This window comes from Herpailurus yagouaroundi, unplaced genomic scaffold (assembly GCF_014898765.1).
Source record: "Herpailurus yagouaroundi ecotype Mexico unplaced genomic scaffold, PumYag 161, whole genome shotgun sequence".
Taxonomy (NCBI): Eukaryota; Metazoa; Chordata; class Mammalia; order Carnivora; family Felidae; genus Herpailurus; species Herpailurus yagouaroundi.
Genome location: NW_024412402.1, coordinates 2,628,634 through 2,656,018, shown reverse-complemented (window position 1 = coordinate 2,656,018; position 27,385 = coordinate 2,628,634).

The following is a 27,385-nucleotide window of genomic DNA, read 5'->3' as shown; positions in this document are numbered from 1 at the left end:
CCTTCCTTCCTTCCTTCCTTCCTTCCTTCCTTCCTTCCTTCCTTCCTATCTAGAGGTAGATATATACAGATAGGTAGATAGATAGATAGATAGATAGATAGACCGACCACATCTTCTTTATCCATGGACATTTGGGCTCTTTCCATACTTCCATACTTTGGCTATTGTTGATAGTGCTGCTACAACCATTGGGGTGCATGTGCCCCATTCGAAACAGCACTTCTGTATCCTTTGCATAAATACCTACTAGTGTTATTGCTTGGTTGTAGGGTAGCTATATTTTTAATTTTTTGAGGAACCTCCACACTGTTTTCCAGAGTGCCTGCAGCAGTTTGCATTCCCACCAGCAGTGCAAAAGGGTTCCCCTTTCTCTGCGTCCTCGCTAACATCTGTTGTTGCCTGAGTTGATAATTTTACCCATTCTGACAGGTGTGAGGTGGTATCTCATTGACGTTTTGATTTGTGTTTCCCTGATGATGAGCGATGTTGAGCATCTTCTCGTGTCTATTAGCCATCTGGATGTCTTCTTTGGAAAAGTGTCTGTTCATGTCTCTTGACCATTTATCACCGGATTGTTTTTTGTGTGTTGAGTTTGATAAGCTCTTTATAGATTTTGGATACTAACCCTTTATCCGATATGTCATTTACAAATATCTTCCCCCATTCCAACAGTTGCCTTTTAGTTTTGTTGATTTTTTCCTTTGCTGTGCAGAAGCTTTTTATCTTGATGAGGTTCCAATAGTTCATTTTTGCTTTTGTTTCTCTTGCCTCTGTAGATATGTCTAGTAAGAAGTTGCTGCAGCCAAGATCAAAGAGGTTGCTGCCTGTTTTCTCTTCTAGGATTTTGATGGTTTCCTCTCTTACATTTAGGTCTTTCCATTTTGAGTTTATTTTTGGGAATGGTGTAAGAAAGTGGTCCAGGTTCTTCTTCGGCATGTCACTGTCCAGTTTTCCCAACACCAATTGCTGAAGAGACTGTCTTTTTTCAATTGGATATTCTTTCCTTCTTGGCCAAAGATTTATTGGCCATACATTTGTGGGTACATTTCTGGGTTCTCTCTTCTGTTCCATTGACTTATATGTCTGTTTTGGGGCCAGTCCCATACTGTCTTGATGATTACAGCTTTGTAATATGGATTAAAGTCTGGAATTGTGATGCCTCAAGCTTTGGTTTTCTCTTTCAGAATTGTTTTGGCTATTTGGGGTCTTTTCTGGTTCCATACAAATTTTAGAATTGTTTGTTCTAGCTCTGTGAAGAGTGCTGGTGTTACTTTGTTAGGGACTGCATTGAATACGTAGATTACTTTGGGTAGTATCAATATTTTAACAATATTTGTTTTTCTGATCCATGAGCATGGAATGTTTTTCCATTTCTTTGTGTATTCTTCAATTTCTTTCATAAGTGTTTTACAGTGTTCAGCAGACTGATTTTTTACCTCTTGGTTAGGGTTATTCCTAGGTATTTTATGGTTTTTGGTGCAATTGTAAATGAGATAGATTCTTTGATTTCTCTTTCTGCTGCTTCATTATTGGTGTATAGAAATGCAACTGATTTATATACATTGATTTTATATCCTGCAAGTTTGCTGAATTCATGTATTAGTTCTAGAAGTGTTTGGTGGAATCTTTTGGGTTTTCCATGGAGAGTATCATGTCATCTGTGAGGAGTGAAAGTTTGACTTCTGCTTGGCAATTTGGATCCCTTTTATTTCTTTTTGTTGTCTGATTGCTGAGGCTAGGACTTCCAACACTACGTTAAACAACAGTGGTGATAGTGGCCATCTCTGTCGTGTTTCTGACCTTGGGGGAAACTCTTAGTTTTCCCCAATGAGGATGATATTAGTGGTGGGTCTTTTGTATATGGACTTTATGATGTTGAGGTATGTTCCTTTCACTTCTCCTTTCTTGAGGGTTTTTATTAAGAAAGGATGCTATATTCTATCAAGTGTTTTTTTTTTTCTGCATCTATTGAGAGGATCATGTGGTTCTTACCCTTTATTTTATTAATGTGATGTATCATGTTGATTGATTGTGGATATTGAACCGCCCCAGAATCCCAGGAAAAAAATCCCACTTGATTATGGTGAATAATTCTTTTAATGTACTCTTGTATTTGGTTTGGTAGTATCTTGTTGAGAATTTTTGCATCCATGTTCATCAGGGAGATTGGTCTGTAGTTCTCCTTTTTTAGCAGGGTCTTTGTCTAGTTTTGGAATCAAGGTAATGCTGGTCTCATAGAATGTGTTTGGAAATTTTCCTTCCATTTCTATTTTTTGGAACAACTTAAAAAGAATAGGTATTAACTCTTCTTTAAATTTTTGGTAAAATTCCCCTGGAAAGCCATCTAGCCCTGGATTCTTGTTGGTTGGGAGATTTTTTATTACTGACTCAATTTCTTTACTGGTTATGAATCTGTTCATATTTTCAACTTCTTCCTGTTTCAGTTTGGTAGTTTATACATTTCTAGGAATTTGTCCATTTCTTCCAGATTGCCCAATTTGTCGGCATATAATCACTCATAATATTTTCTTCTTATCATTTGCATTTCTGTGGCATTGGTTGTGATCTCTTCTCTTTCATTCATGATTTTATTTATTTGGGTCCCTTCCTTTTTTTTTTTTTTTTTTTGATCATTTTGGTAAGGGGTTTATCAATTTTTTAAATTCTTTCAAAGAACCAGTTGGCGGTTTCATTCATTTGATCTATTTTTTTTTTTTTTGAAAGCATTGATTTCTGCTCTCATCTATTATTTCACTTCTTCTGTTGGTTTTGGGCTTTATTTGCTGTCCTTTTTCCAGCTCCCTGAGGCATAAGGCCAGGTAGTGTATCTGAGACCTTTTTTCCTTCTTTAGGAAGACTTGGATTGCTATATACTTCCCTTTTATGACCATCTTTGCTGCATCCCAGAGGTTTTGGACTGTCATGTTTTCATTTTCACTGGATTCGTTGTATTTTTTAATTTCCTCTTTAACTTCTTGGTTAACCCATTCATCCTTTAATAGGATGTTCTTTAATCTCCAAGTATTCATGGTCTTGTCAAATTTTTTCTTGTGGTTGATTTCAAGTTTCATAGTATTGTGGTCTATAAATATGCACGGTATGATCTCAATCTTTTTGTCCTTGTTGAGGGCTGATTTGTGACCCAGTATGTGGCCTATTCTGGAGAACGTTCCATGCACACTTAAGAAGAAAGTGCATTCTGCTGATTTAGGATGAAATGTTTTGAATCTATCTGTTAAGTCCATCTGGTCCAATGTGTCATTCAGAGCCAATGTTTCCTTGTTGACTGTCTGCTTAGATGATCTGCCCATTGATGTAAGTGGGGGTGTTAAAGTCACCTATTATTATGGTATTATTAGCAATGAGTTTCTTTATGTTTGTGATTGATTTATATATTTGAGTGCTCTCCAGTTAGGGGCATAAATATTTACAATTGTTATATCTTCTTGGTGTATAGACCCCTTGATTATGATATAATGCCCTTCTTTATCTCTTGTTACAGTCTTTGTTTTAAAATGTAGTTTTTCTGGGGCACCTGGGTGGCTCAGTCAGTTAAGCATTCAACTGCTGACTTCAGCTAAGGTCGTGACCTCACAGGTTCATGATTTCAAGCCCTGTGTTGGGATCTGCCCTTACAGGATGGAGCCTGCTTGGGATGCTCTCTCTGTCCCTCTCTCTCTCTCTGCCCCTTTCCTGTGCATGCTCTCTCAAAAATGAATAAATAAAAATTTAAAGAAAATAAAATCTAGTTTGTCTGATGTAAGTATGGCTCCTCCAGCTTTCTTTTGAAGTTCCCTAGTGTGGTAAAAGATTCTCCATCCCCTCACTTTCAGTCTGAAGGTGACTTTAGGTCTAAAATGAGTCTCTTATAGGCAGCATATAGACAGGTCTTGTTGTTTTTGTTTAATCTATTTTGATACCCTATGTCTTTTGATTGGAGCATTTAGTCCATTTACATTTAGAGTGATTATTGAACAATATGAATTTAGTGCCACTGTGTTGCCTGTAGAGTTGGTGTTTCTGGTGATGTTCTCTGGTCCTTTCTAGTCCTTGTTGCTTTTGGTCTTTTTTGTTTTGTTTTGTTTTCTTCTCCACTCAGAGTCTGAGGGCAGTCTTATTCTCCTGATTCCTCCCTAGCATTTCTCTGCAAGTGACAGGAGTCTGCAGGTCCTCTAATATCAGTATCACAAAACCACTGACTGTACCTCAGAAGCCCAGGTAGACCCTAGTGAAGTGCCAGACACTTCCACATCCATGTGAGGTGTCTCAATTCCAACGCTTACTCCTCTTTCCAAGAACTGACTAGTGTTCTGGCTTCCCTTCATTTTCCCACCATGGAATAACAGTGGGGTGTCTTTGTGTGAATGTCTTTTATAGTTCCTGATCTCGAACCTTGGTGAAATTCTAATCAGACACTTGGTTCCCAGATTCCATCTCTGACTACTCCATTTGCTTCAGGGAACTGTGGCTTTGCAAGTAGTGCAGTGAATCAAATTGAGTCCAAAGCCATGGAGTGGAAGGTACTGTTTTAGTCTCACTGTACTGCTTCCAGTGTCTTCTATCTGGTACAAGAGCTGAAATGCTTCCCGAAAGAAAAGCATCCCATTAAGAAGTATAATTATTGCTACAAGCCAGATATTAGCAAATACATATACATAAAACCATATACTCCTCAGATCCTGATTTTGTTTCTTCAGTCAGAGCTATTTTGGGGGAGTTGACTTAAGGGTCACATTTATACAACTGACTGTTACAATGCAGCATGGCAGTTTAAGAGAACAGTGAGTGAACACATCTGTTCTGACAACCTCATCATGTTCATCTTGATAAGATCAGAAATGTAGGATATATGAAATGTGGGATGTACATCATAAGAAAATATTAGAAAGAAGAAAAGACCAAAGAAGCTTAGTGGTTGGGAGGGGATGAGGTCAAGAGAAGTGAAGAAAAGGCCATATCTGAGGAGGAAGTAGGGAAAGAGGGAGAGATGGAGGGAGAGAGAGGGAAGGAGAGCAAGAGAAGAGAGGGAAAAGGAGTAGGAGGTGGGGGGAGAGGGAGGGAGGAAGAGAGAGGGAGGGAAGGAGGGACAGAGAGAGGGAGAAAGGGACAGAAGGAGGCAGAGAAGAGAGAGGGAGGGGAGAGGAAGGGAGGGAAAGCGGGAGTGACAGATAGCAGAGGGAGAGACACTGAGGGAGGGGGGAAGGAGGGGGGAGGGGGAGAGGGAGGGTAGAGAAAGGGAGGGAAAGAAGGAGGGAAAGAGGGAGGGAAAGAGGGAGGGAAGAGCAGGACAATTCCTGCTGAAAAGGGAGGAGAAAAACAGGAAAAGGAGCCGCTGTCTTTAAATATTTTATTAAAGACTCACCACCTAAAAGTATTTTGCATGTGTGTGTTTCTCTCTCTTTTTTGCCCATGGATATCAAATATAAGATTTAAAGTAGATTTAACATTCTAATTTAACGAGAGAGAGGAGAGGTACAGCATGAAGGAAAGGTTACGAGTGGCTGTAGGAGTTAGTGAGTTTAATTTGAGCTTCATGATTATGCATGTTGTTATTTCTAGTCGTTTCAGAAAACATATGCAATGAAATTTCCATACAGTGCTTTTGCAGACTGAGGCTTTTTCCTGTTTGCGTCTCCCCTTCCACCTTACTTTTTAATTGTGTTTACACAAAGTAGGCTCTAATTTCTGCCTAGAGCAACACGATTCTCTGCCTCAGCGATATTTTACAAAATATAAGCTCCAGAGGGGGGTGAAGGGAAATTGTGCTAACCTTGAGAGCCTGTCAGCATGCTCCGTCCATAACTCGACTGGCCAGCTGCCTAATGGGAAAAGGAGCAGGGGAGAGGCGCTCAGCCACACATTCAGTCATGTAATGCTGTAATTCTCCCTTCCAGAGGAGTGTGAAATTTTGGAGGAGAGGTCAAAGCGCAAGCTTGAGAAGACAAAATTGTATGTTTCACACATTTCTCAATATCAAGTGTTTGGTCCAAGTTGTCAAATTTTTGTAAATGGAAGAAATGAAGTAAAGGAAACTTCCATCTCATGAGAGCTTTCAGAATGATGTGCTCCACCTGGGGGTGGTTTTTCTTCCCTCACACACACATTCAATCCTCACAACAATCTTGCAAACTCGGCAGAGCAGAAAAACTGAGACTCAGAGAGGTCAGGTAACTTCCCCAAGCCTCAGGAGGAATTTCAAGTCCAGTTTGGCCTCCACCCCAAATTCTACATTCTGCTTCCAAACGACCTCAAAAAAATTAGGGAGATATCAGAAATGGCAAGCAGTAGAAATCACTGTTGCTTTCCTGCCCTGTAAATTTAACCAGAATGAAAAAGGGAAAAAAAAATGCTACCTGTTCAAAACATTTTCCATTTGTTATTTAAAAAAAAATTTTTTTTAAACGTTTATTTATTTTTGAGACAGAGAGAGACAGAGCATGAATGGGGGAGGGTCAGAGAGAGAGGGAGACACAGAATCTGAAACAGGCTCCAGGCTCTGAGCCATCAGCTCAGCCCTGACACGGGGCTCGAACTCACGGACTGCGAGATCGTGACCTGGCTGAAGTCGGACGCTTAACCGACTGAGCCACCCAGGCGCCCCTCCATTTGTTATTTTGAGGAAGTCTTAGGGTGAGACATCCAGGTTTACCCAAGAAGAAATTTTAGAAAATGGAGAAGAGCATGTAGAGGAGAAATCATTAGTAAGTCTACAGTATCAGAGTTTATGCTTGTTGCTGTTTGAAGTTATCCTCAACTTGAATGAATTACAGACTGTAAAAACTAATTTCCCCCTCATGTAAGAACTCTGTGAGAGAACATTTCAAGGAGGGTTAGTAGTTCTGTCATCTTTAATGTGGCTTCCAAGTTTATTCTAGCCATTGCCACTCCAGTCCTCAGGAAGAGAAAAAAGAACATTTGTGCAAGAATTTCTGGACAAATATTACTTCTTTTTACATTCTATTTGCAAGAACTAAATCAAATAGCCCCTCCTAGGCACCGGCAACTGTAGATACTGGATAACCTATTTTTCCTCTAGTTCTCAGGAGGAAGGGTAGAATGGATTTCAGAGGAAAACTGTCTCCAACCAAAATAACTATTATTATATTCTTTTTTCTATTTCTTCAGAATCTTAACATGAATACCTATACCTACATGATCTAAAAACAGAATTAAGATCATATTATATCCACTGTTTTGTCACGATTTTTTCATTAACCAAATATGCTGGCAATACTGACTCATGTCATTAGGTATTCTTCTGTAACATCATGGTGATGTAGCACAGATATTCCATCTTGTGAATGTGCCATATTTTACTCATCCAATCCCCTGTAGTTGTTTCTAGCATTTCACCAATATGGAAGTGAGATGCAAGACTATTTGCAAAACTATGTCTACACTTCTCAGGAAAATTCTTAAAAGTCAATAGGTAAGCAACACTAATGTATATTGTAGAAAGGTTGTATTAATTCACTGTCCTATCAGCAGTGTATGGAAATAAAGACACATGGGATTTAATGATACAAGCATCACCTACCCTTGATCTCCATAGCATAATTATCTCCACTACTCATGAAATGCATCGAACTAGGGCTCTGCTTGTGGACATTTAACTGTCACTCAAAAATTATGTATTTCCTCCTCTGCCACTTCCATGGAAAGGATATACTTCCCCATCCTTCCAGCTTGGGTGTGGCCATGTGATCTGCTTTGGCCAATGATGTTAGTCAATTTCATAAGCAGGAGTTGCAATGTTCTTACCTGGCTGGGTGGTCCCTCTTGTTCCTCTATCATTGCCATGAATAAAGTTTCCCCTGGGAGACTTTAGTGTAAGGATGATGAGACTTGCAGACACACAGGGCCCAAAGGGCAGCGTACAGCAATGTGGCCAAGCCCAGCCTATATCAGGCAACATGTGAGTGAAACCAACACCTTAACATTGTATGACACTGGAATTTAGTGGTTCTTTATTACGCAGCAGTAGCTGACTGATACAGTGCCAAACGACACCTGACAAAGGACAACCTACTAGTTGTGGAATGTACAACATATCTGGGGCAGGTCTGCTCTCTCCCTGGCACTTTATACCATTCTCTTTATCTCTCTGAGTAAGTGATTGTCCTATAATTTCTAGATGTCGGCAGGTGAATGAGCTAAAGTTATCATCTTAGCTGAATCATTTCAGGTTTTTTTCCACTTTTACTTTATCTTTGTTCTAAACCTCTGTCCCAGTCTAGTACAAGAGTATGAAGCAGTGTTTGGCTTCTAAAATTTCAAACACTAATGAGAAAAGGAAAACATTTATTAGTAGAACCAATCACAAACACCCATGGGATGCATCCTTTTACCCTACATCTTGTAAATGCATAGCAGTGAGATCATGAGCCAAGTCTAAACCTGTGAAGTATGGCTATAGTGAGAAGCTATGGCACAGTGTCTTAAGTGCCCATGAAAAGGCACAGCTTTACTAAAAGACAAAACAAACCAACAAGATTAGGAACAACACATAGCTTAATGAACTCTTATGGATAAACTACAAACACCTATTCCAGAGACTGCCCAATGCTCTGACCTTATTTGAGGGACAAACGTTGGGTATTTTCAACATTTTATTAACTCAAAGAACATCTGCAAGACCATTCCATGGATGATGCCTGCAAGGCCTCAGCTGCTTTACTCCTTCCTTCAACATGCCAAGAATCATGCTAAAAACCAGAGATCCTAAGATGAATACACATGTTCCCTGAGTTCAATAAGTTTGCAACCTAACTGAGGAAGAGAGACACGACATGTAAGTCAACTTTAGAAGTGTCATGGTGGCTCAGTCGCTTAGGCGTCCAGCTCTGGATTTTGGGATCAGGTCACCATCCCACTGTCGTGGGATTGAGCCCTGTGTCAGGCTCTGCACTGAGCATGGCGCCTGCTTGGGATTCTCTGTCTCTCTCTCTCTCTGCCTCTCCTCCACACACATGTGTGTGCATTCTCTCTCAGATACATAAATAAACATTAAAAAAAAGGAGTGTCGTAACAGAGCTGTGGACAAGGTGCTATCTAAGGAGAGAGGAACAAAGTGTAGCCAGGGGCCTCCGCCAGATTCCTGTTCCCACTTTTGCAAAGCACAATCCGTTTCACCTACCTTGTCGGTACTGATTTTGGTTTTTCCTGGCCTCCTACTACCAACCTTTCCTATCCTGTTGGTACACAACTCTCCATTGGTCTCCTTTCTTTACTTTTTAGCCCCAACCCTTATTACTCTTTCCAGAAGGCTTATAGAGATTGCCAGTTCCTACATATAGTTTGTAGAATGTTTAGAAGATGGCGGTAGGGTTTGGTTCTGTACAAAGATATTTAAAGGGAAGGGGCGCCTGGGTGGCGCAGTCGGTCAAGCGTCTGACTTCAGCCAGTCCTTGCGGTCTCGTGAGTTCGAGCCCTGTGTCGGGCTCTGGGCTGATGGCTCAGAGCCTGGAGCCTGTTTCCGATTCTGTGTCTCCCTCTCTCTCTGCCCCTCCCCTGTTCATGCTCTGTCTCTCTCTGTCCCAAAAATAAATAAAAACGTTGAAAAAAAAATTTTAAAGATATTTAAAGGGAAAATCATTTAGAAGTAGCTAACGTTGCCTATTATTTTATGACCCATTTGAGACAAGAGCTACGTTGCCTTAATTACATTCATCTGCATCTCAGACATGGTATCAGTATGGGATCCTTGCTGGCAAATTCAGTGCAGAACAGAACATACCAGCTCTGCTCCTCCTTTACCAAGGAGCTCTTGTCCTGCAGAAAATTAGATATTCCTCACTAACAGACTCTGTTTTTTCTTGACAATGATGCCAAAGCCTTCCGATTAATGACAGAGGACTTTCTTATTAGTTAGGAAATAGTCAAGGGCAAATATGTGCTAGTTGGCTGGATAAAACCTATTTTTTTTTTTGTAAATATAAAATTTTCGTTTCCAAACTAGTCAAATACCAACAGGATCATCTGGGTAACCTTATATAAATAAGACTTCCAAGGCCCCTCCTTTGGAAATTCTGATGGTTACAGAGTGGACCCAGAAATTTTATTGTTGTTAATAAGTCTCTCAAGTGATTTTGATCATCACCCTGACTAGGGCATCACAACTCCAGGAAAGCTTGGGGAAAGAACAATAACTCTTGATACATTTAATCCTCATGTTCCTTAAATTATCTCCTTCTTTAGTCAAGATAGTGACTATGATTCTTATTTCTTAGACAGCAGGGATAGTGAAAGACTGAGGTTTATGGACTCCCAAGCTGCAGGACTCAGAAGGATTCCAAGCTCTTGAGTCCAGTGAGTCTCACAGTTGGTGAAGGATTTTTATCTTTGTCTTCCATACATATGTGTATAATCAGGAAGGATGCAACACCGTGGTCCCATCCCTTCTTAGAAGGTCCTGGGGAGGGCATCTATGCTGGACAACCATAGGAACACCATTTATACTGTCTCTTGAGAGGTTTGAAGAATCTCTTCTTCAATGTATTGGAGAAGTGATGCCTACTTCCCCCACTCCCCATCCCTAGGCTATGAACCAGTACAACACTTTTTGCCCTCTGAAGGTTGCCTTGCTCTTTTTCAGATTATAATTACTCCTACTGAGGGACCTAGATCAGTACTCAAAAACTGTGTGGGGGGAATTCAGCCTTGACTTTGATGACTTGTTTCTCCAGGAGCTTTATGGTCCATTGTGGGTTAGGGTACTGACCTATCAAGCATCCCTCGATATAGGATCCATTCCCCTTCTTGCAGATGCCTGGGTTGTAACTCGGGAAACCTAGCTGTAAGCTACTTAGCATATCACTGTGAGAACACTCAAAAATAGTGCCCTTATTTACTAAGACCCCCGGCAACCTACACTGAAATTCCCTGGCTACTAGAGTGTGTGTATACAGAGCCTTGAGCTTTCTTTGGAGACTTAACATCTCTCTCTCTCTCTCTCTCTCTGTCTCTCTCTCTCTCTCTCTCTCTCTCTCTCACACACACACACACACACACACACACACACACACACACACACGGGTCAAGGGTTGTGTGTAGGGAGGAAATAAGTAAAACAAAAAAATATACGTGTTACCTGACCTGTTCAATACACAATCATGATCACTAGGCAACGCATACCTGTGAACAGGTGCTGTGAAATCACAGAAGAAATATGCTCTCAAGAAACTTACCAGATTTTACACGATCAACACATCTGAAATAACATCAAACCATATAAGGCAGAATATAATTAAGTGCTAATGCATGTTAGACTATAATAGAGTGTTTTAGGATCCTATAGCTTTTCCCTCTGGCCATTGTCCTGTATCATCAAAAAGTAAACCAAAACAAACCACCACCACAGACACTAGTGAAAACTTGCCTCATTGGACCATGCCAACTCACTAAACTGCCATCCCTCATTTTGCTAGCACTTTTTTTCCCTCTCTTTTCTCTTTTCCTTTTTGTTTTAACCTAGCAACTAAGCATCACAAATGTAGAAAAACGAAATAGGAAAGTGGGAAAGCTGCCTCCCTTATTTTAGAGCTTGACAAGATGCATTAGCTTTCACATTTTGAGCTCTGTAGGATGTCAGGCACTTCAGAGCAGGGGTGGTATCTATCTTTATGGTGCTACTTGCACAGGCACCCTATTTGGATGAAATCATCCTTTGTTTCATTTATTCTTTTTAAGTAGAGTGTGTCAAGGTCCCCAAAGTTCCTTCTGAAGAGGCACTATGTCCTCCAGGCTCATTTGCAAATCTGGGCACCCCACTGAAGAGCAACATATGTTGTCGACCGTACAGTGGCCCCCTGCTTGAGCTTGTATGCGCTCGTCAGGCTTCAGAATGCTCTGCCCAGCAGCTGGAAACACATGGTTGCTGTTTTCTTGGGCCCTTCAGGGACACAGCAGCAGGACAGCACATTTCTTGTGGTCTCATGCCACTTGTCATCACATCTGATGCTCTAAAATGCTCGTTTTTGTGAGGCAGTGGTTGCCTTTGCTGCCCAGAGGGATCTCCTGAGGAGATTTAAGAAAAACACCAAAGGCTGGGACTCACCCCTGAGATTCTGATTTAATGGGTCTGGTTGAGGGTGGCCTGGGCATCCATCTTTAAAGGCTCCCTGGGCAATTCTAGTTTACAGTCAAGATTGAGCAGCAGACAGAGGTGTAGGGCTGAGACTGTCTGCATTGTGGGAGTTAAAATGTAGGTGAGGTCACAAAGGAGAACTTAAAGAATCATGTGCCTGAATGCACACAGTCAAATTTCTCTTCGCATTGTCTTCAGACCTACTTCACATTCTCTTAAACGTCTGCTGTGGGGACCAAATATTGTAGTGTGCAGTTGACAAAGAGCCTTGGCAATAGCCAAGTGACTGATTGGAGGTTCTGCTGAATTACTTTTAAATCCAATAATAGGAGTGATTATGAAGGGATGAGAATGATTTGTTTCACTCCATTCTCTATCCACCTGCAAGAATTTATCTTAAACAACACAGATGAGATGATTTCATTCCTTTCTTCAAGGTCTTTCAGTGGCTTCTCATTAGAACAAACCCAAAGTCCTTGCCAATGCTGACCAGCGGCAGGGTTCTTTCCCACCACATGAGCAAGCTTCTTGTTATCTAGGTTTCAGTGCAAATGTTAGATCTTCAGAGAAGCTTTCCCTCCTCCCCCATCTACTCTAGTTGCTTATGCCTCTTAATCTGTTTCGTTGTTTTCAATTGCACACACTGCCCTCTGAAATTGGCTTTTTTTTTGGATACAATTGTTTGTTGTTATCTCCTACCCAGAATATAAGTTTCTTGGAAAACAGGGTCTAGTCTGTGTTGTTCACTCTCATATCCCCAATACCTAGAATAATGACAGCCTGGTGCATACAAGGTACATGGTAACTATTGTTGGAAAGAAGGAAAAAAGGAAGAAAGGAAGGGAGGGAGGAAGGAAGAAAAGGAAAGAAGAAATGTAGGAAGGAGGGAAGAAAAAAGGAAGGATGGAAGGAAGGAAGGAAGGAAGGAAGGAAGGAAGGAAGGAAGGAAAGGAGAAGGAAGGAAGGAAGGAAGGAAGGAAGGAAGGAAGGAGAACTTCTAGGAAGGTATTAAGTAGCTGATACTCTCTTCCCATTCCTAGTTTTCCAAATATGTACTTAGTCACCTGCACGTGCAGTCCTAGAACCAATGGAATCTAGATGAGATGGATGCCAACAGCCTTGTAGTCTTAGTTGCTCCTTCTCAGAGCTGAGACCTAATTGCTTTAGTGACATTTCCAGCAACAGCCTCCATGAGTGGAAGTCAGGATCCCTATGATGACTGGAAGAAGCAATAACCATCAGCAAGCTTTGGTCATGTTCAAACATCATCCCTGGTGGTGCTTACACATCTCAATAGTCCATGTATATTATTGAGAATCTATATGCCCTACATGCATGCAAGGCTTATGAAATAAGAGTTTAGGGGAGAAGAGAATCCTGTGTTTGAAATATATGCTACAGGAATGCATGGTGGTAGTTACCATCTATCAAGTGTATGCCACATGCCAGCACGGAGCCAGCTTCCTGATATACATCTGGAGGCTTAGAGGTGTGGTGGAGCATTTGGAGAAAGAAGAGTCCACACAGTTCTTATCTCATCCAGGAAGTGATTTGAAGTCACATTTGCAAGGGGGACCAACAGATGAGAAGCTGCTGTAGGTACAAGAGACCCACAGATGAAACAGACCACAGGTCGCCTGTCCATGTGCTGGTTGTACACTCTCACACTATACAGTCTAGAAGAACATGAGTGAGATACAAAAAAGATCATGGGCCCCCATCTGAGTGGGAGAGCAAGCCATCCCCTGAGAATTCTAGTGGTGACGTTCTGTTCCCCTATTTTCGGAATAAGGCACTAAATAAACTTTCTGATTCAGTAGCCAGAACACCTGGTACAATCTGGAGTCTACATCTCAAATCCCGGTACTTATGAATATGTAGATGTGTTTCATATCAGCATAGCTCTACCTGAGAATCTTGAGTGCCCCACGCATCCATATGGCTTGGTAGGTGCTGCTGGTGATAATATGTGAAAAACTCTTACTGCTCTGCATGAGGAACAGCATGGTGCTGTAGACCAAGGAGGCAACAATGGAACACCAGGCTCCCTATGTCTGAAGAATCATCTGCTGCCTGAAAGTGTCTTCCCACCTCCTCATTTCTCCTCAGGTTTTTTTCCTCCTGCTGGAAGAGGGGGCGGAGTGGGGGTGGGAGCACTGTTTTATATTCCGTTTGCTGCTTTCTGTTCTTTCCGTCTTTGCTTTTTCATATGCCTTTATCAAGGACTGGGGATGTACATGGGAGATGTAAATGATGAGATTTTAGGTGTCCTGGGAAGGGCAGTCGGCTGAGCACAGATTGCTACCAGCCCGCTCACCGCAGGTGCCTCTGTTACACCACCGGTTATGTTTCTTTGGGGTTTCTTCTGATTTAGTTTTACCAGATAAGCTAAAACCTGTGTGTATGTGGGGGGGGGGGTGGAGGGGGAAGGGGAGATGTGCCCCTGGAAGTAGCATTGTAGAACAACTCAGGAAGTCTGAGAGTCTAAGACAGCAGACAGGGATCCAGGGAGGGAAAGAGGAAGGGCCACGAATCAGCTCCTGGGAATACATTAAGTCATTACACGCGCACTGTCCTTTCCTCCTGGGGAAGCTTCTCCTTCTCGACCCACCCGGACTGCTGTTATTCAGGGCTCTGTCCCTGATCCTCCCCTCCTCCCATGGTGATCTCATCCACACCAGGAATTTCTGCTGCTATCCATATGTTACAGCCTCTCAAAACTAAATCCCCAGTTCACATGCTCATTCCTGAATGCCTCCTCCTGGGTGGCCCAGAGACACCTCAAATTCAACAGGCACAAATGCCAATTCTTCATCTCTGTCCCTCGCTCCAGTCCTCCACACCATGCCTCACTGGCAGACTTGTTTCTTCATCTTATTTCCCACCTCCATGAAGAGCACTGACACATAACGAGGAGCCACGCCTAAGCAGATGTCCCCCTCACCATGTCCCAGACACTCCACCCTTTCCTGTCCTCCCCCACGTCTCCAATCTTCCTGTCACTGCCTAGATGAGCCTTCAACCTTTCCTACCTGGAATCCTGATAATCTCGCCTTGAGGTCCACTTGTCCCATCCATGCTAATACTTCCTCATGACCTTATGCCTTTGCATGAGTTCTCACTAACTGAAATAAGCATCATTATACCAGCTATCATGTACTGAGTTTTTGCTGTTTTCTAAACATTTCCTGCAATCCTCCTGGTAATCCTGTGAAGAACGTGTCATTATGCAGGCAGTAAACAATACACCTGACATTTGCATCCAGGGCTTACCAATTCCAAAGCTTTGCTCTTTTCACTATTGTTTCAGCCTTTTCTCCACATCCTCACCCAACCACGCTCCCTCCTATTTCTCTGCTCAAGACTTGTCAGTTCCCACTTCCGGTACTGAAGCTGGGAATAGCTTCTCCAAGACATCCTTTTCGAATACACACTCAACATGTCACAATCTACTTTATGTGCCTCTAAAAGCCTCTAAAAGGCTTTCATCACATCTCCTGTTACCCTCTAAGACTGTGAATATCTCGAGGACAGAGACAGTTCATATACATATATCATTTTTCTGACCTTTCTTTCTCCATTCCTGCCTTCTTCTGAAAGGGACTTAAGGCTATGAGGGTAAATATCGGGTGTTTTATCTTTTATCCCCACCACTTAGAACAGCTCTTGATGCGTAAAATGTTATCAGGTAAGGTCTTACTAATGAATGAATGATACCAATAAACCTCTGGGAAGTAACAGCAGAATTATTAAAATCTCCGTTTTAGTGAAGAGGAAAGTGAAGTTCAGGCTGGTTGGATGTGCTTGCTCAAGGACCCTAACAACTTCGCAACACAGTCAGGACCTGAATATTTGTCTCCCGGTCCAGTGAGACACAGGAGCCCCACAACTTTTGTTGTTGCTTCTACACCTTTACTTCATTCCCCCCTTGGTCCTACTCTTCCCTGTTCTTTCTCTTCCTTTCCTATCAAGTCACTCTTCTGAAAAGAGGTCCGGGGTTACCCCTGTGCTTCATCCACACCTTATTGCACTCAAACATTCAGAAATTTACTTTTTCTTCCATCTGTTCTCAATTAGCAGCTCACCCATTCCCTCACCTCCACCCGGAAATGCAGCTGCCTTCCAATAAGGCAATAACGTAAGGCTACTTTTCAATTTTTCCACTTACACATCAACCTTGCTGTGTCTTCTCTCTAGATGACAGAGCACATGCATTTCCATTCAATCAACAGCAGAGACCATCAGCTCTTAAATGCTGTTGGTGTCAATTATGAATTGGATGACATTCAGCTCTCGTCCAAACCTTGATGGAGGCAGGGGATATTTGACAACGTCCAAGAGACTGGTTAACTATTAGCTCCTCGTTGTTTTCCAAAATTCATCCCTTTATCCAGTTAATCTATGGGGAAATTACCTAACCTGTATAAGACTCAGGTTCTTCTATTAATAAGAATAATTATAGTAATACCCACATCATATGGTTATTATGAAGCATTCATGTAAATGCTTGCAAAGTCTGGAACAGAGTTACATTTTGGGACTGCTGTTTTCCACACTCAAGGCTTTCACAGAAGGGTAAAAGCTGTATTTGAAAAATATAGACTTTTATAAGACAGAAACTGCATGGAAGACATTTTCATTTAAATTTCCTTTTGTGAAGAATGTTAGAGTGTCTTGGCAACTCTAGGACACTAGAGTGTCCTAGATCACTAGTTCTGATCTCAAGATTAAAAAAAAAAGTCTGTCTTTCCTATGAATTGCAGGTTTCCTTCTCTAGCAAGCACGATTTATATGAACAAGACCTCATCTTATTTCCATCTCTGTTTTAGAAGCTAAGAAGCAGAGCTCAGCTTTATGTTCAAAGGAGAACTTCCCTAATACCAACTTTCTTTTGTTACGTGCCTTTTATCTTCCCACTTTTCAGGGCTATTAATCTAAATATAATCTGTCTCAAATAATTTTTTGCAGTCCTAGAAAATCAATTCCTAAATAAACAAATAAATGAGCACACTAGGTGGAAAAAAGCAACTTATTGGCATTTAGCCACACCTCATTGTTTACATGAACAACCATGGATCCTGCATTCAGAAAAAGGGGAGCTGTGGTAGGCAGAATTCTAAGTTAGTCTCTAAGATTCCAGCCTCCCTCCCCCACCCCGATATACATGCCCTGATAATGTCCTCACCTGGAGTATGTGGAATCTGTAAAAGTCATGAGATTTCTCATGCTTAGTTTTGTAACCAGTTAGTTGACTTTTCATTAATCCAAAGGGGGCTTATCTGGGTGGGCCTGACCTAACTGGGTGAGCCTTTTAAAATTAAGCAAAAGTGTCAGACTGTCCAGCTAGCTTCAGGGAAGAAAGTAAACGCCTATCACAAGGACCTGCTTATCACAAGGACCATCTGGGGAGCACCAGAGAATACTTTGTAGCTGTTGAAAGCAACCCCCAGCTAATAGCAATGAAGAAAATGGGGGTCAGAGTCCTAAAATGTCAAGGAAATGAATTCTGCCAAAAACATGAGTGTATTTGGAAGAAGACTTTTATCTCCAGATGGGGATTTAGCCTATGTGACCCCTTGATTTCAGCCATGTGAGACCCTGAGCAGAAAACCGAGATACGCCGTACCTGGACTTCTGACCTACAGGTATTTTATGATAAGAAATAGGTACTATTTGTTTGTAGCAATTTGTTAATGCAGCCAAAGAAAAGTAATTCACATTTCTAATAAACTAACACTAAAGTTGTAAACAATTTTGCCTAGTATAAACAACTATGATTTATCACCAATTCCTTGTTGAGGCTGCCCCAAATCTATTTCCCAAGGGATGGTGATGGGTAACATGGAGAGAGGGAGAGGGAGAATGAAACACCATGCCAGGTGGGAGGTATATCACATTTTCAAATCTATTATAAGTGATATATATATATAGTACTTAGGTATGAACATAAACGGCATATAGTCACACATATATGTATATAGTGCTGAAGTCGTATTCTGTTAGAAGTGAATCGTTATCTCGGCCCATATTTGGGGGAGGTTAGATTTCATATTTTGGATGGGAGGGTATCAGATAATTTGCAAACATGTTTTAAAAACTCCACATCTCCTAGTGTCCCCTGTGTAAAATGGGGCCATGTTCTTAACTTTTTTTTTTTTTTTTGAGTTCTACGTAATGTTATCACATGTGTCACTTTGCCTAACTGCCTCTACAAATGACAGAGTGAGCCATACCACCACAAAGAGCTCCCTGGTGTTACTCCTTTATAGCCATACTACCTTCTCCCTCCTAATCTCTAGCCCCTGGCAACCAGTCTCCCTTCCATCCCTATGATTATGTTATTTCAAGAATATTAAATAAATGGAATCATATAGTATATAACCTTTTGAGAATGGGTTTTTTCATCCAGCATAATTTCCTTGGGATCCACCATAGAACATAAGTTCTAGGAATCAATAGTTTATTTCCTTTTGTTGTTGAGTAATACTCCATGATATGGATGTACCACAATTAGTTTAACCATTCAGCCATTGAAGGGCATTTGGGTTGCTTTCAAGTTTTGGTTATTATAAATAGAGCTGTGATAAACATTCATTTGCAGGTTTTTGTAGGAACCTAAGTTTTTCTTTCACTGGAATAAATGCCTAAGAGTGCAAATTCTGGCCAATTGTTTTCCAAATATCATCTGTATTTGTATTTCTACCAGAAATGTATGAGTCATCCAGTTTTTGTGCACATTCACCAGCTTTTGGTGTTCCAACTATTTTTTTTTTTATTTTAGCCATTATGACAGTTTTGTAGTGATATCTCATGGTTTTAATTTGTGGTTCTTTAATGGCTAATGATGTTGGATATCTTTTAATGTGTTTGTTTTCCATTGGCATATTCTCTTCATTGAGATGTCCGTTCATGTCTTTGTCATTTTCTAATGTTCATATATATATATAGTGTTGAGCTTTGATAGTTGTTGATATATTCTAGATACAAGTCCTTTATCAGGTATATGGCTTGCAAAAATTTTCTCACAGTCTACAGCTCATCTTTTCTTCCTCATAACTGAATATTTTGCAGAGGAAAAAAAATCCTAATTTTGATGAGGTACAACTTGTTGATTCCTCCTTTAATGAACTGCGATTTTGAGGTCAAGTCTAAGAATTCTTACCCAAGTCTGATAACCTGAAGATTTCCTCCTATTGTTTTTGCTAAAAATATTATAGTTTATAGGTTTAGAACTATGGTCAAAACTTATTTCAAGCTATTGTGATAAATGTTTCCTAATCACTCAAAAAGACTGTCATTTTACTTAGCTGAGCTCTTTAGACTGTCTATATCCTTACTGATTTTTTTGTTTTCTTCTTTTTATCAGTAACTGAGAGAAATACGGGAAAACCCACAAAAATGAATATGTATTTTTCTATTTCCTCTTTCAAGCTGTCAATTTTGCTTTGTAAATCTTGAAACTATGTCATCAGCAAAGCACAAATTCACTAATGCTATCTATTGCTAATGAATTGATCTGTTACTCATTATGAAATATACTGCTTTATTTCTCATTATATTTCTTAACTTGAAGTCTGTTTTGTTTGACTTTAATATACCAATACCAGCCTTCCTTTGGCTAGTGTTTGCATGGTATATCTGATTTACATTCTTTATTTTCAATTTGTTATGTGTCCTTACATGTAAGGTATATATGCTGTAAATATCATATGGTTCTATTTTTTTTTTTATCCCAATCCAACAATTGTCGTTTTTTTCTTTTTCTGAGGGAGGAAGGGAGAGGGAGAGGGAAAGGGAGAGGAAGAGAGAGAATGTGCACAAGTGTGCACCCACGTGAGTTGGGGAGGGGCAGAGGGACACACAGAGAGACAGAGGATCCCAAGCCGGCTCCTTGCAAGGCGATGAGCCCAATGTGGGGCCCAATCTCACAAACTGTGACATCATGACCTGAGCTAAAATCAAGACTCAGACACTTAACTGACTGAGCCACCCAAGTGCCCCAATTGTCTTTTAATTAAAATGCATAGTTTGCCTACATTTAATGTAATTACTGATATAACTGAACTTAAGTCTACCATTTTGCTATATGTTTTTCTTTTGTCCCATTTTTTCTTTTTCTTATAATCCTTTTGCAATAATTTTTTTTAATGCTTATTTGTTTTTGAGAGAGAGAGAGAGAGGCAGAGACAGAGAGACAGAGACAGAGCATGAACAGAGGGGCAGAGAGAGAGGGAGACACAGAATCCGAAGCAGGCTTCAGGCTCCCAGCCTGATGTGAGATCAGGACGTGACCAGAGATCGGTTGCTTTAACTGACTGAGCCACCCAGACGTCCCCCCCCCCTTTTTTGCATTTTATTGACTAATCAAATATTTGTGTTATTATTTGCTTTGCTTCTATGAGCTCCTTAGAACAAATTCTCGTGATATCTATCCTAGAGGTTATAACATGAATTTTTAACTTTTTACTATTCCCTTAAATTAGTACTTTTATCATTTCCTGAGCAATCCAACAATCTTACAATTTAACTCCATGTGTCTTCTTCTTTTTGTATTATGTCATAGATATATCTTGTTATAAAAAACCAGTATAATTTTAGAACTATCCACATTTACCTTTTCTACTGCTCTTAATTCTTTCCTATAGATCTGAGCTTCCATTTTCTTTCCTTTATCCTCACCTTGAAGAACTTCCCACGGTATTTGCCAAAATGTGGATATGCAATAAATTCTTTCAGCTTTTGTTCATCTGAAAATATCTAGATTTTTCCTTCATTTTTAAAGCTATCTAGATAGGTCAGCTTCTCCCCCACCCCAGCACTTTAAAATTGTTATACAGTTGTCTCCTGGATTTCATGGTTTCTGTTTCAAAGTCAATGATAAATCTTATTGTTGCTTTTTTGAGGATTGCTGGGTTTTTTTTTTTTCCTTCTGTATTCTTCAAAATTTTTCACTTTGCTTTAAATGTAGCAGCACGACTACTATGTGCTTAGGTATGTTTCTCTTTGCATTTATGTAGCTTGAAATTCCCTGAGATTTCTAAATTTGGGGGCTGAAATTTTTCATTGATTTTGGGAAAAAAGCATTATCATTATCCATGCAAATAGCGTTCCCCCACCAATACTCGGTTTTCTCTCCTGTCCTTCTGGAAATCCCTTTACTTACTTGTCACAATTTTTACCCATGGTGTCTCGCATACCTCCTACATCATACTCTTTATTCCCATTTTTTCCTTCTCTGTGCTTCAGTTTGGATTGCCCTGTCTTTAAGTCCACACGTTACGTATTCTGCTTATACACATGTCCAGTGAGTTTTCATTTCAGATATATTATTTGATAGTTCAAGAGTATCCATTCTATCCCTTTCTGCGGTTTCCATTCTTTGTGGAGGTTCTTCGTCTTTTCACCAAATTTGCCCATATTTTCTTCAAACTTCTTTAAGACATGAGATAGAGCCAGTTTGAAGTCCTTATCGACTAACTTTATTATCAGAAGTAACTGTGAGTCTGCTTCTTACTTTTTCCCTCATGAGTAGTGATTACATTTTCCTTCTTCGTCTTATGCTTATGCTTCCCGAGCTGTACGCTGTACCTTGGAGGTGAAGTACCTGCAGGGGGGCCCGGTGGCATTTCCTGTCAGGACAGCAGCCCCTTTCCTCCACTATGGTGTAGGCATCAGCAGCTGATTCCTTAATCTAATCAGTGACCTAGGTGAGCGAAGCCTGGTTTGCAGGTTGACAAAGACTAACTCTATCTTTGGTTCTTCCCTTTACCCAGAGTGTGTCCGTCTTTGGTTTTTGATCGAGAACCTGGTAATTTTCTATCCATGCAGATCTGAGAACAATGGAAGAGACTGTCTGCCCTTCAGAGGATTTCATCTTGGCTCTTTGACTCCCCATCCAATGCCACTTCCAGCTTTGGCAACGGTCTTGAGGAGCAGACAGCTGTGTGTTTAAAGCAGGAATCCTTCCTTAAGTGGAACTTTGTTTCCTAAAGAATGTGCCACTGTAGGAGATCTGAATATTCCTTACAGATCCTGAAAACCCTCCAAATAGACTCAAAACTTAGTTAACATATTCTGGAGAAACAAGCTGGGTATTTAGAGTTCCTGAAGCTTCCAAGTCCATGATGACTAAAAGATTTGCTGACTCATTTTTCTTCTTCCTAAAGCTGATTCTCAACTCATACCTAGAATCAGCAAATATATCCTAGGAAAGAAATGGCTGATGAAGGACTGTTCTAATTAGAAGGACTCTTCCCTCTTGGAATTTTAGCTTATTGAATATTCTTTGCTGCTCTAGCGCTTGAATACTTATATTCATATTCATATTATGTATATTTATTTGTATATATAAATATTTAAATATTTTCAATATATATATTTTTTTCAAATTGCCTGGGTTGTTTCTTTCTTGCACAGGAATGGTGGCATGCCATAATCTATATTTTATTCACATCTGAAAATCTTACATATTTCTTTTTAAGATTTTCTTTTTTAAAATGTTTTTATGTTCATTCTCAAGGGAGAGAGAGACACAGAGTGTGAGCAGGGCAGGGACATAGAGAGAGGGAGACACAGAATCCGAAGCAGGTTCCAGGCTGAGATGTCAGCACAGAGCCCAACGTGGGATTTGAACCCATGAACCATGAGATCATTACCGGAGCCGAAGTCGGACACTTAACCAACTGAGCCACCCAGGTGCCCCAAAACTTTTTTAAAATTTATTCTTAAAGTGCTTTTCAATATTAGATATTTTAGGGGTGCCTGGGTGGCGCAGTCGGTTAAGCATCCGACTTCAGCCAGGTCACGATCTCACGGTCCGGGAGTTCAAGCCCCGCGTCGGGCTCTGGGCTGATGGCTCAGAGCCTGGAGCCTGTTTCCGATTCTGTGTCTCCCTCTCTCTCTGCCCCTCCCCCATTCATGCTCTGTCTCTCTCTGTCCCAAAAATAAATAAACGTTGAAAAAAAAATTTAAAAAAAATTAGATATTTTAAAGAACGTAGGATACTATCCTGTCATTTGTATTTTCAAGATGTATTTAATCAATATTTCTTTCTGTCCCCTCCTCTCCTTTGCCTGCTTCAGAGATTCCAGCTACACCCTCTTAGGTCATTTGAAGTTATTCCTATGAATATTCTTGTTGTGGTTAGTGATATGGTTAATTTTCTTTGAAACACGTCAGTCCTTTCTGGGATTATAAACTTGTTAGGCGGGACAGAACACATTTAATCTAGGGCTAATTTTCTTTATTACTGATGCAAAATCTTTTTTGCTTAACTCTATCTGTGTTGGTAAACTTTTATGAATCAACTTGACTAGACAAGGGGTTGCCCAGATAGCTGGCAAAACATTATTTCTGGGGGTGCCTGTGAGGGTGTTTCTGAAAGAGATAAGCATTCGCATTGGTGGACTGAATAAAGAAGATTACTTTGGACAATGTGAGTGGGCCTCATCCAATCTGCTGAAAGTGTGAATAGAACAAAATGGTGGAAGAAGGGCACATCTGCTCTTTTTGCTTCAGCTGGGATATCCGCCTTCTCCTGCCCTTGGACACCAATGCTCCTGGTCCTTGGGCCTTCACACTTGGACTGTGACTTATACCACTGATCCCCCAATTCTCCAGCCTTTGGACTTGGAATAAATAACACCACTGGCTTTCTTGGTTCTGCATTTTGCAAACTGCAGATGATGGGACTTCTCTGTCTCCAAAATTGTGTGAGCCAGTTCGTATAATAAATCTCTTAGGATGTTTTAGTTCCTAGCCTTGGGCAGTGTCTTGTCACACATGATCTGATATGTACTCTCAGCTGAAGACTCAAAGAAGATTCTCTGCAGCTCTCTACTCTCCAATACACTATTTTGTGAAGTCCAGTCTCCTGTGTCTTCCCATTGTCCTGGCTCTGTCTTTTCAGCTCAGAGAATTTAATGGAATCTTACTAATTTCCCTTTCCTTGTGCTACTGCATGTGAATTCTCTCTAGGTAGTATGTTGGTGTAATCATAGGGCTCACTTTGGTTCCCTGACTCTTAAAGATCACTATCCTTTGTTTTCTGATATCTGACATTTTGAAAATTATCTTTTCATATATTTTCTCCAATTTTTAAATTATTTCTTGGGGTAGGGCAAATCTAGCCCTTGCTTTTCCCTCTTGGTTGGTGGTGGGAGTCTTGTCAAATAATTTTATAATTATTATTTTATACATACAATTATTATTTATATAATTTTATAATTATTTTATAATTATTATCAAATAACTTATAATTATTTCAAATAATTTGAAAATATTTACAAGCATTGCCTTTCCAAATTCTGTTTCATTACAGATAAGTAATTCTTCCTTTCTACATTTTAATAATTACGATTAGCATAAAAATGTAATTAGCAATTAGTGTTACACAGGGCTCCTCTCAAGTCATTTTAAATCTATTATCACTTAGTCTAATCGGGTCCCAACAAAAAATAAATATTCTTCAATGAGTAGTTCTCTCCAGGAAGTCTGCTTCTCAAGGATTGATAGGATCTTAGAATTTCATTACTAGAAGGTGCATTTGAGTTTATTTTTGGCCACTCTTGTTTTATGATGAGGATACTGAGGCTCAGGCTGTGAAGATTCTTCAACACAAAGCATCAGTGACAGACATTTGGCCAAGGTAAACGATATATAGACTTGTACTAGCAGACCCCCAGCTTATGATTTGGTTATATTTAACCAAATTTAGGCAGATGTGATGTAGGATATATTTTCCATATATTTCTATATTGCAAAGAAATAATGCAATTGGTTTGGCTCTGTATCAATGACATTGTATTATGAACATAGTTAGGTACATTTTATTTTAAATATACTTTTGGAAACTGGTGTTTGAACTAGTCATTGGTGCTACTAAAAGAACATACGTTCGGGTTCTGAATTATAATCTAAAGCAACCATCTTCTGGGGCGCCTGGGTGGCGCAGTCGGTTAAGCGTCCGACTTCAGCCAGGTCACGATCTCGCGGTCCGGGAGTTCGAGCCCCGCGTCGGGCTCTGGGCTGATGGCTCAGAGCCTGGAGCCTGTTTCCGATTCTGTGTCTCCCTCTCTCTCTGCCCCTCCCCCGTTCATGCTCTGTCTCTCTCTGTCCCAAAAATAAATAAAAAAAACGTTGAAAAAAAAATTAAAAAAAAACGTTGAAAAAAAAAATTAAAGCAACCATCTTCCTTTCTTGGTTTCTGTTATGTTTCTGACAGCTATTTTAGTTGACAGGCATTCCATCCATGTATTTATTTTTTTTTCCTTAACAGCAGATTGTTAACTTGCTCTGTCTCTTCATCAGCATTAACAACTTTCTCTTGAGTAAAAATCAAAAACCATTTTCCTGGGAAGATGCAGGGTGTTTGGAGTTAGGCTGAGTATGTTCTTCTCAGAGAAATGTATCTACATTTCTATTTGTTATTCAGTGTATGGTGGAGACTTCCTGTATCCTCCAGGCTGAATTACCCCCGGGCTATCTGGCTTGTATTTTCTTTGCACGTAGTTCTGTATCAAATGTTAGAGGGAATTGAAGTGAAGAAAACAAGAATCCCATCAAACAATTATAATTCTAGGAATTTATTTTAATGAGATTATTGGCAAATTATGAAAGGACATTTGTAGACAGTTGTTTTTTCTCGGCACTGTTTATGATAACAAAAGTGAGAAGCAATTTAATGCCCATCAATTACAGAATGGCGTCATTCATCATCAAACGTCATTGAGGATGCACCCGTACAGTTATAAACTTTGTGGTCATTATAAATGATGATATTCTATATTTATCAATATACAAAAATATCCATAAAGAATTAGTCATTGAAAAGAAAGCTAAATCAGCTTTTAATTTTTATAAAATTTTCTGTAGGCATGTGTAGGCCCATAGGTGTGTGTGTGTGTGTGTGTGTGTGTGTGTGTGTGTGTGTGTGTAAAGAGTGGATTGCTTACAAGCTTATTAATCAAAAGGTTAGTATGGTTATTTCCCTGGTTGATGGGACTTTGTATATATTTGTTTCCTTCTTCATACATTATTTATGAATTTTACTACAAATTATACAATAAGACTTTCACTCTAAAATAGGAAAAAGAGGCGCACCTGGGTGGCTCAGTCAAGTAAGTGCCTGACTCTTTGTTTTGGCTCAGGTCATGATCTCCAGGTGGTGAGTTCAAGCCCTGCATTGGGCTCTGCACTGAGCATGGGATCCTCTCTTTCTCTCCCTCTGCCCCTCCACTAGCTTGCTCTCTCAAAAAAAAAAAAAAAAAGGATAAAAAAATGAAAAAAGAAAAAAGTCTTTTCATTCTGAAAAAAAAAAATTAAGAGAATACACACCCTATGAGAATCCAGTTAGGATTCAAACACAATGAATGAAGAATATGAGACAATACTGTGCACAAATACCGTAAGTCATGAGATGTGTGGCAACACGAGTTGGGAAGACAGGAAAACACATGGGAATTCTATAGAGGATTAAGACTGGATTTGAGCTTTGAGAGGAAACACCAAACTCTGGGTAGGGAGAGAGAAAAGAGTATTTCAGGCAGAGTGGGCAATATGAATAAGAAAGGAAGGTCTGATTTGGTGGGCTGGTGCTTTTTAGTGATGGAAGATGAAATTGCACAGAAAATTCGGAACCAAAGTTATTTTCTAAAATCTGCAACAGCTACGACATGCACATGTGATTGTGTTAGCTTTGTTTTGGATTATTTTATTTTTAAAGTTTATTTATTTATTTTGAGAGAGAGAGACAGACACAGGAGGGGCAGAGAGACAGGGAGGGAGAGAATCCCATAGCAGGCTCCACACCGTCAGCACAGAGCCTGATGCAGGGCTCAGTCCCACAAACTGTGAGATCATAACCTGAGCCAGAAGCAAGAGTTGGATATTTAACCAACTGAGCCACCCAGGTGCCCCTGTTTTTGGATTATTTTAAAGCAGAACTTCAATGCTGTTGGTGGGCTTTTTTTGTCAAAGTACTCAGCAAGTCCCTCATTATTATCATTTCTCTCTCTTTTTTTTTTTTAGTCCATTTGGGCTATTATAACAGAAAGCAATAGTTGATGGGGGCTTATAAACAGTAGAAATTTATTTCTCACAGTTCTGGGAAGTCCACGATCAAGATACTGGCAAATTCAGTGTCTGGTGAGGGTCTGCTTCCTGATTCGTAGACTACTGTCTTTTCACTGTGTCCTCCATAGAGGAACAGGTGGGGGAGCACTCTGGGGGTCACTTCTATAAGGAACACTAGTCCCAAGGTTAGGGGTTCTCATGCCTCCTCCAACACTCACTCTGCCTCTT